The sequence below is a fragment of the Lathamus discolor genome, chromosome 1 (assembly GCF_037157495.1).
Source record: "Lathamus discolor isolate bLatDis1 chromosome 1, bLatDis1.hap1, whole genome shotgun sequence".
Lineage (NCBI taxonomy): Eukaryota > Metazoa > Chordata > Aves > Psittaciformes > Psittacidae > Lathamus > Lathamus discolor.
Window position 1 is genome coordinate 11,056,184 of NC_088884.1, and position 19,138 is coordinate 11,075,321.

A 19,138-nucleotide genomic window follows, 5' to 3' on the forward strand; every position below is an offset into this window, starting at 1 on the left:
GAACATGCATTCCATGCATACTATTTAGGTCACCAAGTGTGAAAGTAAATACTAAAATAAAAATCACTTTACATGCATTCTTTCACAAACATATCCTAGGACTCAGTGGTGTTCTGAACAGCAAAAGATGCATTTATCTAGTATTTATAGAGGAAATATTTTTAATTAAATATATGTATAAGCATATACATAAAAGAATATTTCTTTAAAAAAATCAAACACAAAGTTATTGCTCCTACACAGTGTGATAGATTACAGCATGTTTTAAAGCTGAGGACTTCCATTAAAAATAGTGACTCAGATTTTGTCAAATATTAAGGCCAAAAATCTAAGAGTTGCTCACAAGATTAGGAACAAACAACAGTACATTAAACATATCATGGGCTTTGACCCCCACAGATAAATCATCCAAAGTGTTCCGTAAGTATTTTCTGAGACAAGCAACTACATACGTAAAGACACTTTAATGCAAAGTAACATGTACACATTTAATGCATATTGGGTACAAAGTTGTGTGATTTTCAGAACAGCGAACACAGTAGCTGTTAAATTGGCTAGAAGCCCTACTGACTCTACAAAGCTATATACGCAATATAGAAATATTTAACTATATGAAGAAAACTATATGTATTATAAATAGGTATAGATTCCTTTGCCCAGTACTTCTCATGTTTATCTATTCTGATATTCAAATTAGAGAAATTTTGGAGTTTTTCAGGTAATACAAAAGAGGGCAGAAAAGCCAACAATGTGTATTACAGCAGAACCACATTCTGTCAGTGCACTGATGAAGAGTTGTTCTCACTAAAGAGACAATTCCTATGGCTCTTAGAGTCTTAGCTCTTCCCTCAAATTCAGAATGCAAACTGGCCATGTACTACGTACAGTTAAGGAGGCAATTCCCTGTTGTGTTTAGTTCACATTTCCATTACTGAGTACGGAAATAGAAAGGACTGATATTTGCACAACAAAACTAAGAACCATTCCCTTGTGGGGGAATTAATCTCTTTAGAGAAACTAGACTGAGGTTTGGTGTTTGTTTTTTGGGGCTTTTTTTGTCTGTTTGTTGTTGTTTTATTTTTTGTTTGTTTGGTTTTTGAGAAGAGTAAATTCTTTATTTCTCTGCTTCCTAGCCATTAAATAAAAGGTATTTACACAATAATAATGCCCTGAAAAGACTTTATCAAGAATTTCCAGTTCTGTGGGTTTATCTCAAACCACTATAAATAACATAGATATCCACAATATTACAGAAGGTAACAGTCACCTTGTCTTGGCTATGCAGAATAAATTTGTCCTATAAAGGGCTTAATCTAGTGAAATACCGTAACATGTGAATGGTCTCACATCACATGCTTACAGCTACAATTATACACTTACTCAAATCACTTTACTAAAGTAGAAACTCTCATTTGCAAAGACTTGCATAACTTCTTTTCAACTGCAAACACTTAGCTTGGGAGTTTCTGAAATTTAGAATATCACATGCTTTTTAGACTGCAGTGAAAAGAAAGTACTCTTGGGACTTAAACATTAAAAAAAATATAATACCACGTATTTGTGTACTTCATTATAACTATGCCAACAGAAATACTGCTTATGCATGTTATTCAAACTCTCTTAATGCAAAACACATCAGCAGTTTCTAGAAAGAGGCTTTGAAGTCCAGACTCCACATGGGCAAAATGCTATCTTAATTACTGGGAAATGGTCCTTTCTCCCTGGCCTATTATTAATCCACACTCTGCTACATTCTGGCACTACTTTGACAAGAAGCACCACTAAGGTTCCCATAGGAAGCCTGGTAATTAGAATGGTACAAGAGAACAGTAATTGTAGATTTAAATCTCATTAAAACAGCAGTCTAGAAGTAGGTTTTCTAGATTTCGTCAATTGATTCAGCCACATTTTCACAGTATTTCTTTCAGCCTTGTTCAGGAGTTACTAAATAAAAGCAAAAAGCACAGAATAAAAAAAAATATAATTTACTAATTTCTAATGCTTACAGGCTGTTTCTCAAATTTACTGGATCCACAAGTTTTTATTAAAAATACATTGCCATGTCAGTTTTCAGCTCATGTAGCTGTAATTTCGTCATTACATTCTGCACAGAACTGGCAAGTTTAACAGTTGTGCTTTTCTGCCTTCATGTTACAAATCAGTCTTTTCCCGCAATTAAATCTATTTACAATTTCTCTGCTAATATATATTCCACACTTTGACCATATAATCAAAGCAAATGTACTAGTTTACATGTCCCTATTTATGTGGTAAATCAAACAAACATGAAAATTAATTAACTCTTGAACACTTTACCAGATGGATCAAATATTAATGAAAAAAGTGAGAATGGAATAAAAAAATCTGATTAAGAGATTGTGCTGGGATTCTGCACAATAGAACATAAATTCTTTAAGTTCCACATGGAGAGGAAAAAGCTGCCTTGGGAGTGAGTCCTTTATCTCAAGACCTTACCAGAAATTAGCTTGTAAGAAAGAATGCAATAATGCAATCTCTCATAGAAATATAAAACTTAAAAATATCTGTATGCTTTAAATAAGCACAAACATACCAGACTGAAACTAAAACAATAATGACTTATTTTACATCTTTTCACCACGCAACAACATGTAGTTATTTGGCTTACAGTATCTCAGTGTCTTCCGAGAATGCAGCCAAGTACAAATTTAGAGATGATGATGAAGAGGTAGCATTGATTTAGGTGCCTTAAGTCGTAAAGGGTACATATCTACACTGGCAAAATCAACAGTGCTGTGAGCATTCCCATGCATGGAAATGAACTGCCTTTACTACTAGATTTTAGAAAAGGGCCTGAAACACTTTCTGCTCAGGCCAATTAGCATCTTTCCAGCAATTTAAAGGCACTGTTCGGAAGCTACCCTTTGTCAGGGGATCATTCCCACAGTACATTTGGATATAGCTATCCCATTTTGGGGCTAAGAATGTGGGCACGAGCCATTTTGTGTCAATTAGCCTCAGGCACACTTAATTCACTAGTACAGATATAGGCAGAGAACACACTGAATGCTACACAGATGGCCTTTGGCTTAACACTGATTCTGATACAGCACAGGGAAAGCTGAACAACAGATGAAGTGTCGCTCATTTAGAGAAGATTTAAAATTACCAGTGACATAATAACCATGAAGAGTTTATAAGCATTTCCTTTTTGCCTTGTATAACTGTCATGTAAGGCCATTAGAACATATACAAAGATAAAAGAGAGAGAACAAACGGGCACGATTAGTACAGATAAAGTCCAAAGATCAGATTTCCTGTTGGGAAATACTCATTTCAGGCCCTGAAGATAATCACTGCAAATTGCTTTAAAGGCAGAAGGAAGAGAAATTTTTAGTATCAGAAGAAAAAGAAACCAAGAACCCTACTTTTATCTAAGACATTACTCAATGAGAATGCTGTTGTGAAATACGTCTAAGCTTACTTAAAAGTGAGTAGACAGATACTAATATGTGTTGAGCATAGTGGTAGAGAAATAGTTTTCTATTTTTTGGTCTGGTTATAAAAGAATACAGTAATAATAGCATTCAGTTATTAAGTACTAGGAAAGGCTTGGAGGATATTGAGTCTCTGTTGATGGTCTGGAGTTTAGAGGAGATAAAACCTGATCCTCCACTGTGGACTGACCAGCCTTTTCAAATCCTGTGTAAACCCAGTAAGGCTTATTGTATTGCTATTGTTTTCAATGGAAATAATCTGTGGGAAGAGGAGTGCTCTGCAATTAATGGACTGTGTATCTTTTTAAAAGAAAAGAGAGTAGGTACTTTCTTCCAGTAGACCAGAAGTAGTTCATTATGAAAAGCAACAAATTCACATTATATCTTTATTAAGCAACATATAAGAAAGTAAACAAACATTTTCCTAGTTAACAATTTCCTAGTCAATAATCTAGGTTTCTTCTCCCTCCCCATCTTCCTCAGAGCTACCTTCTACAATGTACATAAGTTCTGAATACTACCAAATGCTACCCATCAGGCTGGATGCAGCTTTAGTTAACTTGATCTAGTGAAAGGTGTCCCTGTCCATGGCAGGGGGTGTTGACTGGACGATCTTTAAACTCATACCATTCTACGATTCTGTATTATTCCAGAATACAATGACTGGGTTTGTTACTTATGCTTCCCTGTCACCCTTCCACTTGGCTATTACAGCGCACAGTGCCTGGTCAAGACAAACAGGTTTGCAGAAAATATAGCTACAGGCTCACAGTGACATACTGGCACAGAAAACAGACACTTTATATAGGTTTCCAGCATATGATGCTGGTCCTTTCATTTAAGTACTAAGTATTGTGAAACCAGGCTATCTCAGTGTCACCTAAGTTCTGACATGTTTGAAGATTCTTCTTACCTTCTACCAGAAATCATTTCTACAAACTTTCTCAGAAGTAAATGTCAAACAAAAAATTAAGTCTTCAGTATTTTCTGTTCACATGTAACATCATGCTTTGCAACAGCTGGGGAAAAAAGTAAATCCTTAAGTAGCACAAAAAGCATTAATTCAGCAATAATATCCAACCCTCTGGAAAGATCACAATAGAAGGAACAAACCACACAACACTTTAAGAACTACCTTAAGGTGATGAGACCTTGCTGTGATTATGGCACCACTACTAGAACTTAACCTGAATAAAACCAGAAGTCCTTTGGATTCTGGTCAGGAAAACTTACTAAAAGCTACAGCAGTCGATATTTCAAGCAGCTGCAGTGTGGCATTGCCAGTACTGTCATTTTCATAATGACACGAACACCTACTGCTCAGGTACTCATTTCTAGCCCCTAAAATTCAGAAAAGTTACCAATGAAAAGAACTTTATAGTTCTGCTTTTTTAAAGCTCAGGAATACAGAATTTGAGTCACACTTTTCTCTAATGAAAATCAAATTCTGAAGAAATTGATTTCCTTTTGCTTCCCCTCTGTTCCAAGGATTAACAACTGTGTCTGACAGAGTAAGAACAGAATGATTCAAAGAGAAAACACCCAGGAATTGTGATTAAATCAATACAGGTATTTTAGCTTTTCATTTAAACAAAAACTGTTTCAAGACAGCTAAGATCAAGATTTTACATAATACTTACACACGAAAAACAATGGCCCCTTTTAGCGATTTATTGTCATAAAAGTTTCTGCTTTTATTTCAGATTATGTACAGGAAGAAACCCCATGTAATTTATATTTACTTATCTAAAATACCTAACACATGCCAAGATGCATTCAGATATCTTACAAATTAAGACATGGCACAATATAGAAACTCAAGTGTTCTCAACATCCCCAACGACAACATTTCTAGCGGAAGGAAGGGCTGAACACATTAACTACCTATTAAAAAACAGTTTCCTTTTCTTTAGGATCTTCTGCAAGTTTCAAAGGAGGAAGTAAACCATGAGTTAAACACCACCATATTCCATCTTATATAATAGCAGGTTTTCAACAGTCTATTTATATGACTTCATCATGAAATAATACTACAATTACTTCAATACACTAGTATTCTTTGCCTGTTTTCGAGTACATAATCATCTTTTCGAGGATGAGTAGAAGAGGCAGGGAAATAGGCACAATATAAAAATTACTAAGCTCTAAACTGACACCGTTTTGAAACTTAGGTTAGCTATCTATTTAGTAATACATGAGGTATACTTGAGGTATACTTGAAGCTGACTAAACTACTTCATAGTATTTTTATTTTTAGAAACATTCATAAAACCCCGATATAAGTACTCCCTATAACTAAAACAGAATCAAAGAGATGTAGCCCTCAAAATGAAAACCGTTCTGTGTAACATATAAATAGGGTCATCAACAGCATTGATAAAATTCATGGAAGTTGTGGGTCATCTTCAGCAAACTGGTGCTAGCCTATGCCTTTCACTAAATTAGGTCAATCAGTATTATTATTTGAGAGTAGGAAAAGTCTTTAAAAACCAAGGATGGCCTCCCTGTCATAAGGGTCTCATCACTTATGATGTTCTTATTTTACATTGTACTGTGGCAGCATTAGTTGCCATGCTGTGCTTAGTTTCTATGGCAGTAGGCATAGCAATACATTTCCCCTTAGCTGGGGGGGGGAAGAGAATTTATCCTGTTTTAGGCAAATAAGAAATATTGTTTAAGAAACAGAATAGAAATAAACCAATCCACTAGGAAATTTTCTACTTCCTAGGTTGGTTGTTGGTTTTAATAATAGTAATAATTCAATATTAATACAAGAAGCAGAATTTCAAATTACTTTCAATAATGTACTGTCAAGTTTAACCTACACGACATTAGGATAGAGCTAGTAGTTATATTGCTTTTTAAATGCAAGAACTTACTGTTCATCATGAATGCACTTTCATGATGTATGAGTTTTAAAATGCACAAAACACCCTTTTCTAAACTCAGCCTGCAAGTTTAATAGTAAAATAAACAAATATAAATCTAAGAGATCCTACTTAACAGAAACCTCAAATCCCATTTTATCAAACTATTTAAATCAGATTTTTAAACTACATTTTTTCTAAAAATAAATCAATCTAAGGCTTAGTTATGAGTTATATTAATCTTCCTCAAAGGTTAAGCTTACTACTACTTGTTCAAAAGATACAGATAATAGTAAAGGGCATCACTGAAGTGCGTCATGAAGTTTAATTTTTTAAATGATACTGAGAACTTTAAGAAAAACCAGCTAGTTTCTGAGTTCACTTAAAGTCTGTAAGTCACAGTATCACACAGTTCTTTAAGAGTAACACTATCCACCTGAAATGTAATTGGAATGGTAACATTTTCCCTTTTGCACAGGCTTTCTTTTTTCCCCACTTTCTCTCTAAATACTCCAGGTTTTACTGTATTTTCTTTACTCAACACATCCACAGAGTGAGAATGTAAAAGAAAATGAAAACTTGGTTTTCCTTTTATAATTGAAAAAAGGAAGGTAAGTGGACAAAAGATGTACCAGCTCTAAAACACGTAGTCAGATTGTCAGATCTTCAGAGATTTGTAAGGAGCCAAAGAAGTGGATGGGTGACAAAGTTTTCACAAGCACACGAACGCTTGGGCATTTCCTTCTTACTGATTTCAGCGCATGTTGATCACCCAACCCACAGAGAATCTACTCAAGTGCTAGTGGAAGATTACTTTGCATCACTTTGTGTCATTAAACACCTTTGAAAATACGGACTCTGACAACAAGGCACAATTTGTAACTCACCAACTACACCTCAAACTTCCCTAACTTAACAGATTAATTCTTAACCCAGGACATATCTATTAAAACTGATTTTTTTAAGGTATGCAGTATATTTCAGGTACTTTTTATTTAATAAAAAGACCAGGAATTTTAATTTTCATCTAAATACAGTTTGACTGAAAACAGGAATAAAAGTAATTTTTTTAGTAAATAAGAATTGTCGTTCAATAGTTTCTAACATGAAACATTGTTAAAAAAAAAGAAAAAAAGAAGGGCAGTGTGATTATTATACCACTTAGCTGCTCAAATAACTGCACTCATATGTAATACGCTTCCCACTGGAAAAAGAACCACCATGTTCGGGCAACAATCAGAAGAGAAACAGGGCAACTGCAGAAGCCCCCAACCTCTACTGGAAATCAGCCTACCTAAGTCTCTGTTCCAACTAACTCCATCTCTGCTTCAGACAAAATTAGTCAGGTTAGCTGAACCACTCATTTAAACTGTTTAAACTAACTTGGGTGATTTTGCCTGCAGAAGAGCAGGAAATGAACTACGCATCTACCTCTGCTACAACAATTCTGAGTCCAGCAGAAGTTGACAGCAAACAACTGAGAGCAGCATTGCTTTCAACTGTCAACTACGGTTTTATGAAGTTACCTGTCTTACACTAACAGTTGAAGTAAACCGGCTGACATTGGGCTATCCCCAACAAGGTATGTACAGAGTCACCAGGTTAGCAGGTTGTAGAGGGCACAGTACCCACCACCTGGTGAAGGTTAAGACCAGCCAAGACAGATTCAACTGCTGATGTCAGATCACAAAGAAGACTCTCTACACCCTCAGAGTAAAGGTCTTGCAATTCTAACCTTCTACTACAAACAGTTCTAGTTAATTTTAATAAGCAGTTAGATTAACAGTCTTTTTTTCTTCACTAGTCTCAAATCAGTGCTTTCCACAAGCTGTGCTGCATGAACTTTGACCAATAAGAATATGGGCTACAGCGCATCTCCAGCTTTAGTACCACTTGTGCAAGCTGCCCTCTGTCTTTACTGACAAATGAACAACTGAGTCTGTTTGGCAATTTTGGGGTTTTGTTTTGATTTCGGGGTTTGGTTGGTTATTTTTTCATGGAACAGAGGCCCCAAATGATCTGAACATTTATTCTGGGTAGCTTCCTTTGGGAAAGGATACAGAAAGTATTATTAAATATTTTTAAAAGTTTTAAGCTCCTGGGAGCTGGGGCATACCACATGAATTAGAACGAACTTATGCAAGATACACAAGCGACTAACTACACACAGATCTGGGCAGCGAGGTTTTGCAACACAAGCATGACTTAAAAAAGACATGCTGTGGCCATTACAGAGAAAAGACTGTTTTTAAAAAGAAAATAAATACCTTCAGAATTGCTTGTACCAAGTTACATCTTATCAAAATAATCTCACATGTAAGTATTTTCTCATACTACAAGAAAACAGAAGAAATATTTGGAAAAAAGGTAAAAAAAAAAAAAAGAAGAAAGGCATTTAAGACTGTAAAACCAGTGATAAGAGTGTGGAAGGAGGACACACTGATTTAGGAAGTGAAGACTGGGAGAGCTCTATATTCTTTCTTAAATGCATTAGGCTTGTAACAAGGGGGAAAGAATATCAAGAAAACACATCAGAATTAAGTTTCTTAAAGTCAGAAAATAAAAAACCACACCAACCAAACCAAACCGAACCCTAAGAGTAAATCACACCCAACCTAAGGATAAAGCATGTCACTCATAGAGTAGAGGACAAGAAGGCTGCTGACAGTCTGCAGTGGCAGACAAGGGAGGCCACACTGTCGACCTACTGTACAACTTGGCTATAGCACATGTCCAGCAGCTGACCCTGTCAGAAAGCACAAAGAGAACTTTTTGCATGGTACAGAGTAAGAGGAGATGAAGGAGAAAGTGAAATGAAATTCACCTTCATGGGAAATGAGTGAAGATTATACATTGTAATAGAAGATGAGGCTGGAGAAAAAGCCTGCTAATTTCCCTCCCACTGCTATGATAATGGCATAATAAAATTGTCAGGTGGAGGTGAGCACCACATTCCTGGCTTCCTTCCCCAGCCCTGCTAATGACTGCTCTCTGAATATTAAGAACTAGTTCCATTCCACTATAAAAACAGTGATGAGAGGGAAAAGAAAAAATCAAGTGGCAATCATATTAAAACCCTGCTTCACCATAGGCCAGCTGACTTATGTAAGTCTGCAATGTACATCCGTCCTGAGTGAGTTAGGTACTGCTCAGCTGGAGTAACTTATTCAGCCTAAATCTACATGACAAAAATGTCTCATTACATGAGCCTCCGAATTTTTTCAGGTTTGGAAATCCACAAAATAAGACTGATGGCAAAACCTGAAATGAGCAATAATTGGAATAGCTTTTATCAAATCTCACGCCCTTCCAGACTATGAAATTTAGTAAAGCAAAAGGTACATAATTTTACAAGTAACTTTGGCAACCGTATCCCTGTAAGCAGTTGCTTGTCCTTCATAGCATTTCTGCCCTATCCTGCAATTCCCAGCAGTTTTCTACCACATGGCGTTGTAAGAATTCACGGACTACACAGCAAATGTCATCAAGCTAGGAACTCTGAGTTGCTGAAAATCATTACTAAGATGCAATAAAACATTGCAGGATATTGCCTCTATACTTTCTCCTGCCCCAGAAAACGCAGGAAGAAGTGCCAGAGGATTTCTGGAAACCTTTCTTCAGCATCCTGTCTATGATTTCAAGCTTATTTTATCCTCAAGATGCTTTTTAAGTAAAATAATTTAAAAGTTGAAAGTGTAAACATGATGAAAATCTATCATTTCAGTGCAGGTTTACAACTGCTTACTGAAATTACGAAGTGACTGAAATCAACTTCAGTAATTTCATGATGCAACAAAACCCCCTATTATAGCAGTGATTACATCATCCCTGCACTGTTGCTGCCTATGGCTTTGGAGCATTTGTAGTCTGAAACAGTACATAAGAAGCCTAAAATTTCCACTGTTTTATTTTTAGCCATGTATACATCAAAATGATGTAGTTTTATGAAATACCGATTATTTTTTTTCAACTGAACATTACAAAAGGCAGATTTCAGTTGCCATTTTACATACACATCAGTGAAACGGCCTTAATTTTGTGAGAACAAAACATGTCAAAAGGGAGCACAAAGAATAAATATACTTTTCACTAACAGTGCAGAAAGATGTAAAACATTGCATGTTATTGTAACATGCAGTTAAATGCAATTACAAGACTGCTTCAAATTTGTTTGACCTCACACTGGGCTAGGATCAAAAAAATAGCCTGCGGGTAATGTAGTAACAAGGGACTATAGCTAACTCATTAGCCTTCTCAAAAAGATAAGCAACAACTTACATTCAGTAAAAAGTTTTAATTACAAGCATACCATAGAAGGCAGCCCCTCCTATGCAGTTAAACTGAAGAAGCAATTTCAGTGTCATCCACATTTTTCCAAAGTGCCAGACTTCTTTATACTACCAAATCTGTATCCCTAGAAATCAGTGTAAAAATGGGAAAATGTTTCTGTACCATATTTGTAACTTTGTCTTCAAAATCTAACACTTTCAGATTTGTCTACACTACGCCTAGATTGGCCGTTTCTTACCTGTGATGTTTCGCAGGCATCAAACTGGGCTAGTGTTAAGCACACTGTACTTTAACACAAGCAAGTGCATTTGTCAGCTATTGACTCGAGTTTTGGCCTTAGACTGAGCAAACTAACACCAGGTGCTGACAGACATGCAGCAGCAGATAAAAATCAGACAATTGAAGCTGTCACCACCCAGCTGCCTGCCCCTCCCTCTTGATAAACGTGGCTGTTCCTAAAGGAAGACAGCTGATGCACTCCTGAATCAGCTCATGAATCACTGTTGCTCTCAGCTCAGTGTATTCACGGAAGCAGACAATTTTACCTGAAAATAGCTGGGTGGCTCAAGAGCTTATTCATATGCACATCTGACATCACCTCACAGAAAGTGGGGCAAGTGGAATAAAGTGGGGCAAGTGTAATATAAAGCTTTGGAACAGCAATAGCTTCAGCCACATGATTTCTGTCCATTACTATGGTTCTTGCAGAACCAACAGCCTCGGAAATCTGCTCAGAAAAAGGCCCAACAAGTACGCTTTCAGACAGTATGCAAGCCATGCAGTTTATTTTATGCAGATTATATGTGTTACACCACACATCTGTTATGTGACCTTGTGGACTATTAAATTAGTATAAATTTTAAGATTATTTGAGCAAGTATAAAACTTACCCAAGAAACATAAAATGCAGAGAGAGTGCAGCAAGCTCACCTTTTCCAGCTCCTTCACCTACAATTTCTAGGACACTTTCATCCTGTGGAGTCAGGAAATAATAGGCACAGCTGCCATTTCTTACAAAGTTCCTTCCTTGAGCAAGAGGTTTTTCCAAACAGGAGCTGCCACAGCCCTGCAGAGATGTCCATACTCCTGTAGCAGTCACCACCTCCATCCACTCTGCCGGGCTGCCCACACAGTAATTAAACTACACAGATGTGGAGGCAAAGCATGTGCTAATTCGGAACAGACCTCTTCAGTGTCAATAGATTCAGGAGGGGGCAGGGCAGAAGCTTAGATTTTTCTACCTTAGTGTCTCTGCAAAACCTGTACAAAGGGTTGCATCAGCAGCCTACAGAGTAATTCACCCTGGTCTATAGCACTGGCGAGAGAGGGAGGAGTAGGAAGACAAGCCATCTAGCTTAGAAAAGCAAGATTATGATCCAATCTAGATTTATCTCATAACTGTCAAATACTTTCAGTGTGACACATGCTTATACTGGTTTGTTATTACTGTGGAGCATTGAGTTGGTTTTGGTTTTAACTGTATTGGTTTTATTTTTATTTGCCACAGCAATAGATCCACTGAAGAGATGCCATTAAAAAAAGTAGTTTATGATCATATATTTATTGCCACTAGCCCTCACTCCATGGGGCCTTACAAGAATCATAACACTTTAAATGTTTTATTACAATGCAACCAACAAATACACAATTGAAAGATGGCATAAATTAAAATATTACTTGAATAGAAGTCAATATAGTTACATCTCATCTTTAAACTGCTCTAAAAATACGTTAGTGGGATTTAAGCAAAAGATTTAAACCTCAGGCATTCCTTTAATGACATGGAAACTTTTAATCTGGTTTTCTAATGTCTCACTATTTTAAGAGCCATCCCTTACATAGCTTTGGCTTCATTAATTAAATGCAAACCAAAACAAAAAGCCTAATACAGGCTAGGAATTTATAGCTGCCCGCAAATTAGCAGAGTTCTAATTAAGCTGTACCTCAATTTACTAACTGGCCTGAAAAAAAAAAAAATAAAAATCACTGATGGTTTTATCTTCAATATGGTGTTATCTTGGTTCATTTATTACTTGATAGCCAAAAAAACGCAGCAAAACCATGCATTCTCCCTAATGAAAACCAGTAAATTTTAAAGCTTGTTATCTACTACAGTCCTAAAAATCAAAAAAACCTACTATTACAATCTCAGAAAAAAGAATTCATTAAAAACTTGGCCAACAATTACACAATCAACAAGCAAACATTTCCTGAAGTAACTGCTCAATGGGAGATGCATTAAAAAAAAAGTCCGTAATTTTTGGAGTTCAGGCAAAACTAGAAACTACTCTGTGTGCAGAAATCCGTACCAAAAAGTGACAGGGGTTCTCCTACCCCACCCCGCTGGGGTCTTTTTTACTTCCCAAGACTAGAGAATGTGGTTAACATCAAAACAAGCAGAACTGCAGCTGCTGTACTGGTACTCTGCCTTGGCAAAGCGTGACTGCTCCCTCTGGTGTTCGCCTGTCCCTGTGCCAAGCCCTTTCAACTCACTAAGGGGGGAACTAAACCTTTTTTAAATTACGGAATTACATGTGAATGTGCATACAGAGAAATTTCTCCACAGTAAAGTGACTGAAGCAGCTGAATTTGGGGTTAGAAGAGCAGTGAAGCTGGCACAAAGGAGGATGTGACTGTAAGAGCCAAAAGTCAAGATCAAGTTATGCTGCCCCAGAAAAACAGCTCCTTCAGTTACACTTCCCAGAATACCCAATCTAACAGACCACTGCCATCTTTCACCCTCACTCCTAGCTGTGTTAAACCATCGTACCACTGCTATATTACTTTGTAAAGGTTCTAATATGACAACTACCCCCAAGTCCACCTTACTCACTGAAAACTTTGACAATACACTGCCTTTCTTTCCTTTCTTGGAGTAGGTTTCGTCCCATATTAATAAACTTCATCAAATCTCAGAAGAGGCAGAGGGGTGCAAAAAAATGCCAGAGCCAGTGAAAAAATAAGTGGTGGGAGCTCACAGCTATGGACAGAAGGAAGCAGGAGCTCGTTCTTTCACCACTGGTAACTTAAACTTGATATTTTTTTGTGCATCTCTTCCCTAGATAAGAGTGTCATTTTACTTTGAACTATCTAATAAAAATATTCAAATTAAGCATTAAATGTGACTTAGAGAAAATTTTTCTTATCCCTCTTACCACCCCACTGTCAGTGATAGAAAGTTTGTTACTGATTTTCAAGCAGTCCTGAAAATCCTAAGTGAGAGACATTGTGGTACAGCATTATTTCACAGAATCTAATTTTAAGCGCTGAAAACACCCCTGTGCAGTAACAACTCTAAACTATAACACTTTTTTATGTGAACAGTAATATCCAGTACCCCAAAGCATAGCACATTTGTAATCACAGATGTGATGCTAAAACACAGAAATACCCTTGTCAATACACTGGTTTGTCGTGAAAGAAAACTGAAGTGTCCTAGGATACAGTAAGTCTGACTTGTGCACAAATGATTTATGTTTCTCCTAACATGTCACAGTAGAAATATCTGTACAACAAATAAAACATAGAATCTGTTGATCAAATGGCTTTTGGCTACAGCAGTTGTTAACAATCTGTATAAGCAACCCAAATCATGTGTATTTTTCTATTACACTGAGTACTACATACCCTGACTAAAGCTCCTAGGGAACAGAGTTAGGATGACAATAATAAAAGTGACATTTGCTTATTAGGTATCTAAACAAGACAAACATAACAGCTTAAAGTATTTTTATTGCAGACATGGCAAATGGCTCAGGTTTCATCCTATGACTTGCAACTCTCCTCACCGTTAAAAGAATGCAACTTAAGTTATCAACCATCAGCTCTATTTTGGCTCGTCATTCACAAATGTAAAGAATTTAAATACTCACAATTAAGCTTTGATGTTAACACCCTATTAACTTGAATGGAAAAAATTCACTCCTACAGTACTGTTGCCTGAGTCTAGCTACAGACGCACGGCAACAGTGCATTTATTTAATGAATGAGAAAGGGTGGAGGAAGATATTTCATTCTGGAGAGCACAGAAAAAAGCGCCAGACCTAGATTTTTTCCTAGTTGGAACCTGATGATTCTACATTATCATTAAACTGATCCCATCTAATTTTGTCTCAGGTGTTAAACACGATGAGATAACGCAAATTAAACAGCCAAGTGCATATTGAAAAATAAAGTTAATTGTCTGCCTGTAATAACTGCAGTAATATTTACATGCAAAATGCAGATGCTTAGCTGAAGGTGTTAGAAATCCTTAGAAAAGACTGCACCCTGGTGGAAAATTTGTTAACTTGCTGTAATATCTACTTGGTAAGCAGTGGTTTGTAAATTTCTGTTTAAAATCTAGGGCTTGTAGTAAGAAATTATTTGCTGCACAAAACGAAAAGCCCTTGTGCATGTGTTACTTCAGTTCTTCAGCTTCACGTGCCAATTACTCATGGCATTTCAAAACACTAAGCCAAATATTTAGAAATAGTTTTATGTAACATACATTTCCATATCTTTATCCTGTGACACCAAGAGTAGGAGGCATTATTTTCTGTAATTCTGTTTGTTCTTTAATCTTAGCAGGATAGTAAACACCAAAAACCCCAACCAACCAAACAAAACCAAAACAAAAAACAAGTAGCATGCCAAGGGAAGACACACAGAAAACAAATGCTCTTAAAAATCATTCCATGAGGAATAGGAAATGATGAATCATAGATTCACACTTTATATTCTTCATACTCCCCTTAATATGTTTACTTCTCCTTTTGGCCTAAGAGAAATTACTTATACCAACATTCAGCATATATATGAGTTGTCCTCATCTCCCTGCATTTCACACTTCCTCATCACTGCATTCTCCCTTCTGTGCCCACTACAGAACTGCAAAGTACTCCCAGTGTACTCCCAGCTCCCACATACTCACCTCTCCAGATAGGGACAGCATGCGCTACAACTAGTTCACAACCACGTGCAAGCCAGTACCTGTGGGCTCGTGAAAGCCATTTCACATGGAATGCATACTGTCCCTAACTTTCCCTCATGACCGACAATTCCAGAGTCTTTTTTTCCTTTAGGTATCTGCTAATTATCAAATTATTGGAATTTGAGGCTTATCTTTCTAGCGAACATGGCCGAGCATGGTCAACAGGTGCCAAAGCTCTTGCAGAAGACAGACATGTAGTAAAATGACATGAAAGACATTCTTTCTGAAACTAATGAAATTCTACTGAAAATACTTAGGAATTAATGGATGCACATGTCCACACATTACATATGAAAACAAGCAAATCATTGCAATATCCACTTGGGCTAGTATTTTACTAATACTGTAATTTGTGTTAACAAAAGAAATGCATTTATGACTGATGGAATGGACAAGCAGAATGGCCAATTTTGTACCTGGAGTGAAAACATACATAAGCTACATGAGCTACCATGATAGAGACTGGCAGAAGAAAACAACATTCATAGAGCAGCAGGCTAGAATTCATTTAACTTTGGGTTGCCATCAGTTAAAATAATGTCTCCTTTCGAAGACACCAGTACTTTAACGTAATATACCACACCCATATTCTGTACTGCCAGCAGGCAATAGTGGGAGAAGTACACTAAGATCATCATGTGCAATACACAGTTTCAGTTTTAACAGCCATATTCTTATACACAAACAAGTACGCTCACAGAGCAGTGGTACACTTGTCTTTTGTCTTGTAACCATGCTTTGCACAATTAAAAAGATTTATTGAAGAGTTACCATTACAAGCATTTATAAATTTGTTCTGAAGGTGATACCAACTTTAAAAAAACAGAATGTATTCCTCATTTCCCAAACAGTATTCCTGCTACCTTTGATCAAATTTGTAGTTCCGACTTCCTGCCCACTAATTACAAGCATCTCTTCTTAGCCTTGCCTATTGCACCTTTCATGTTTACCACTGTAGTCAATGGATCATTATTTGTGACAGTAACAGCAAAAACTCACATTTAATTCAGGCAGCACTGGTCTTACTTGTGCAATCACTTAGAAATGCTGCAGATGTGTCAAACAAGGCATAGGAAATTTAGAACCATGCAGGAATTGCATTAACAGTAGCAGAACAGAATTAAAAGTGGTCAATACTACTACATGTGAACACAGATGCAAACCGCATTTGCTCAGAATTCCATTGGAATGGCTACTCTAAAAGCTGAAATATCTATTTTGTCAAGGTTCAAGTGCAAAGAACTATGTGGTATTCAAACACAAAGACTGGTAAGAAGGACCCCTCCTCTGCCCCAGCAAAATGTCTGCCATGCAGCCAGCCTTCCACTTCAAATTTCATACTAACAATTCAATAATCACATTACAATTATGTTAATGCAATCCGGCAGTTCTCTCACTACTGATCTGAACGCAGTATAATGATCTTCATTTTCATATGCTGAGGATATAATAACTATGGACTAAACAATCAATTGGAGAATATACATATCATGAGTAAGTTAATACTGTCATACTTTTCATTGTAAAGAAAGCACTATCTGATTGAAGTTCAATACTAGCATCCAAGAGTATTTTTTATTACTTGCATTGTTATCTTACTTAAGAAATCGTGGAACATTCTGACAAAAATTATTAAATATATAAATAAATAAAAATCAACATACATACTATAGAGACTGAAGTATCTGCTACGGATTTTCTGTGAAATATTAAACCATTCCAGAGAGGGGATAAAAGGCTTTTAATATCTCCTTAAAGTAGTTGGCTCCCAATGAATGCACATCACTTTAATCACTGATACCCAAAGAGTTTTAGAAAAGTTGGGATGTGAGCCAAAAAAATAGGCAAAGTAGAAAACAGGACTACAAAAACTTTAAAAAGTTATCCAGTCCATGATCCCAAGCTTGCTTGCAGGTACAGATCTGAAGGGATCCCCCTCCTCCCCTTCTGGCAAATGTTAGTTTGATCTGTTTCAAAAGTGCCATTAATGGAGATGCCACTGATTCTCTACAGTGAAGTGACCACCTGCTGCTTATGTCAGAAAACTTTGAACAACATTTAATATAAAACTCTCTTGCCCCAATCATCCCCCTTCATTGCTCCTTGTCCCACCTCCAACAGACACAAAAGACTTCAGTGTTACAGCAGGCCCTTTCACATTCTAGGGAGCTCTGTCACATCTTTTTTGTCTTCTTTTCTGTAGAGCAAACAAACCATTTTTCTTCCAGTCTTTCCTCAAATTGTACTTTCAAGCCTTCTGATCACTTAACAGGAAATGTGTGAAGGTGAAGAGAGGGAATATGGTAAAGAAAGGAAAAATGCTTCCACCACTCAAGAATATGAAGAAAACACCCTAACCACATTTGCTTGGGGGAAAAAAGGGAGGGGAGAAGAAAAACCCACAAAAAACCCACCCCAAACCAATAAAAACCCCTACCAAACCAAACAACAACTTTCTAAGGATTATGAACTACTTATTATACAAAAACAAGAAATACAATGAAAAACTATTGGTATTAAGTTGCACTGGTATCAATATACAACTTTCATGTTACTTTACTGTCAAGCAAGACAGGCTAAAGATGGTTATAGATAATTAGCATGTTGCACTTTCCATGTACAAGAGGCATACTCTTAACTTTCTCCTGTTTTCTGTAAAAAGACGGAACCCGCTGTGAGACTAAACTATTTTGCTAAAATCATTACACAGCATTTCAGACAACTGAAACATAGTACAAGATCTTATGAAACAGTAAGACAACTCTTAAGATTAGATTTTAAGTGCCCAAAGTTAGCATGAGTTTCATTTCTCCTGATCCCTGTGGCCCCCTGTAGTAAAAGGCACACTAGTAAATTGAGATGATGAAAAGAATCAGTAAGAATAAAATCAGCTCAATTTACATATGGATTCCATCAAATGTTTTAGGAAACCACTTAGTCTCTTTTACTTCAAGGAGTATACTAGTATTACAGTTTACAGAAGTAATAGATACAAAGAATCTACTATCCGTATCTAAAAAACAGAAAATAGTCATTAAACAGTTCTTATGAAGTTTCATTTATGCTTCAGAAAGCATTTCAAATCTGAAAACCTGTTTCATGTATCATATCCAAAGAAGCTAAGTTCGGCTCTAGTTTAACTAAACTTAGACACGAATGACTAAAACTAAAGGTTTTGTTTATTTTAGGAATGTTGCAGATACTCTAAATATCAGAAACTATCTCAAAAGAATTCTGTACATTTTAAGACACAGAAACTGAGAGATTAAATATTAAAACAAGCTTAACTCTGCCCTACTGAGCTCTATTAAATATAATGAGAGACAAACATTCTGCTTCATGTCTTTTAGCATTTATGGCTCAATCTGTCCTTCAAAAAGATATTTTATTTTCTTCTGTAGCAGGAAAGGAACCCTGAAGAAAGGAATATTTCTACTTCGTAAATCCCTCTATCTGCATCTACTGGATAACAGCCCTATGAGCCCCAGTGCTCTGAAGAATCACAACAGACATGCTATTTCACCTGCTGAGAT

The 19,138-nt window shown here is 36.5% G+C and overlaps 1 protein-coding gene across 2 annotated transcripts in view; it reads right to left on the reverse strand.

Moving 5' to 3' along the window:
- The window catches only part of ARID2 (AT-rich interaction domain 2), a 104,074-nt gene that overhangs the window by 54,647 nt on the left and 30,289 nt on the right, over positions 1 to 19,138 (reverse strand). The window lies entirely within an intron of this gene.